Source organism: Alosa alosa, chromosome 24 (genome assembly GCF_017589495.1).
Source record: "Alosa alosa isolate M-15738 ecotype Scorff River chromosome 24, AALO_Geno_1.1, whole genome shotgun sequence".
NCBI classification, from domain to species: domain Eukaryota; kingdom Metazoa; phylum Chordata; class Actinopteri; order Clupeiformes; family Clupeidae; genus Alosa; species Alosa alosa.
Window position 1 is genome coordinate 25,468,284 of NC_063212.1, and position 2,500 is coordinate 25,470,783.

Below are 2,500 nucleotides of genomic sequence, written 5' to 3' on the forward strand. Positions count from 1 at the left end.
TGAGCATTTAGACAGAGCATTGAGCATTTAGACAGCCTTGAGCATTGAGCATTTAGACAGAGCATTGAGGCAGCACCCAGACGTGGAGCCGCCTGAGGGGATGGTGGTGAGAGGTGATGACCTCTAAAGGCCCAGCACAGCTGAGTGTGATGACCAGGGCCTCTGGTGAGTGTGATGATGACCAGGGCCTCTGGTGAGTGTGATGATGACCAGGGCCTCTGCTGAGTGTGATGATGTCCAGGGCCTCTGCTGAGTGTGATGATGTCCAGGGCCTCTGCTGAGTGTGATGGTAAACATGGGGATGTGGAAGCCTGTGTTGGGGAACAGTGTAGCAGCATACACTGATTAATACAGGGATGGGAGAGACATTATAGCCTGGCCACACCCGCCTAAATGGAGCACCATAGGTCACTAACGTTTCCATCGGTAGGTAGATTACCTGCCCAATCAGCGGTGAGAGGGGATGGCGCTATAGTTTTCAACGTCTAGCAACGTTTAGCAACGTCTGCAAACATCAAAAACTGAAAAACTGCTGTAGGAAGAATGTGTACGTTTGTTTACAGCAAAAGTAGGGCCACATACATTGTTTCCTTTTGTAAAGTTATTATGAATTAGCATTATGAATCCATGATCAATGTGGTTCACTTTGTGGGTTTACCAGAGCTTCTGATTCCTATTCAGACCTGCCATACAGTCAGCCCCTCCAACTCTCTCTCTCTTCCTCGCCTCTCCCTTCTCTCTCTCTCTCTCCTGGAGGTGGTCAAAACACCGCTAATAAAAATAGCCTGTCCCAGTGGTGTACCTCGCCGGTCAGCTGCTTAAGTGCACCGTTTCACTGAGCTCATCCTAATTTAATTGGCGCCCACCTGACGGTCCTCGACGGTGCCCTCGGTGATGCCCTCTGCACTGGCACTGCCCCGCCGGGCCAAGCACTTCCCCTGCTGTCCAATCGAAGTGACCAACACGCTTTTGCCGCCGCCAAGGCCTCACAGCGTTGGCAGCCTTCCCGCGTCGGCTCCAGTGCCGCTTTCGTCAGACCAACAGCAGGTAAAAGCCCCCTCTTAATGAGCTGGACAGGAGGGCAGACAGGACACGGCCGGGATCACAAAGGGCCCGCAGTCGCGCTCCACAGCACACAGTCGCAAGGCGACTGGAACACCTCCTTGAGCCAAAATGGACACGTGTACCTCGGCCTTTTTCTCTGTGAGCTACCCGATCCCTTGGTGTCAGAGAGAGAGAGAGAGAGAGAGAGAGAGAGAGAGAGAGAAAGAGAGAGAGAGTTGGAGTGAGACAGAGTGAAAGAGAGAGAGTGAAAGAGAGAGAGAGAGAGAGTTGAAGTGAGAGAGAGTGAAAGAGAGAGAGATGGTTAATTGGTATGTATAGGCAACGGAGGGATTAGATGTTAGGGGCTGGATGTCTGTGGGACTTAATTGCAGTTTGAAGGTCATGTTTCTCTCCTCCCCTCCTCCCCTCCTTCATCCCTCGTTTCTCTCCTCCCCTCCTTCCTCCTTCATCCCTCGTTTCTCTCCTCCCCTCCTCCCCTCATTAATCCCTCGTTTCTTTCCTCCCCTCCTTCCTCCTTCACCCCTCTCTCCATTCCTCTTATTACTGCTCAAATGCCTCCCATTGATTGAAACGTCCATGAGCCTTGATGCATGTGGCACAAACAAAAGCACAGCTATGGAACAACACATTCACACACATACTCACACACACACACACACACACACACTCACACACATTCACACACATACCACACACACACACACACACACACACACACACACATACTACACACACACACACACACACACACACATTCACACACACACACACACACACACACACACACACACATACTCATACTCACACACACACACACACACACACACACACACACACACACACATCCCATATTCTCACACACACACACACACACATACTCATACCTCACACACACACACGCGACACACAGACACACATACCATATCACACACACACACACACACACACACACTGATCTTTCTTCACTTTCTCCATTATTCCCCCTATACTGTGTTCAGCCTCTTTTTCATCTCACCCCTCTGTCCTCTGCTCTTTTTAATGTGGCTGTGACCAGTGCTGTGCTTTTCCTTCTCCTAGTTACTGCAGCTGTCACTCATCCCCCCTGCACTCGCTCACACTCCTCCGTATCCCATCAGGTCTGCCTCCTCTGGTTTAAGTAACCGCCTGGCCTGACCACCACACACACTCACTCTAAAGCTGCTTCAGTGGCTCAGGCTTGGCTCTGATGTGGCCCTGATTTGGCCTTGATATGGCCCTGATGTGGCCCTGATGTGGCCTTGATATGGCCCTGATGTGGCCCTGATGTGGCCCTGATTTGGCCTTGATATGGCCCTGATGTGGCCCTGATGTGGCCTTGGAGAAGAGGCCTCCAGCACTCCTGTGATGTGATGTGATGTGATGAGGAGAAGAGGCCTCTGCACTGTGATGTGTGATG

General features: G+C 51.4%; 1 protein-coding gene across 1 annotated transcript in view; it reads left to right on the forward strand.

Annotated features, from left to right (window-relative positions):
• The window catches only part of LOC125289324 (neurexin-2-like), an 836,342-nt gene that overhangs the window by 693,582 nt on the left and 140,260 nt on the right, over positions 1-2,500 (forward strand).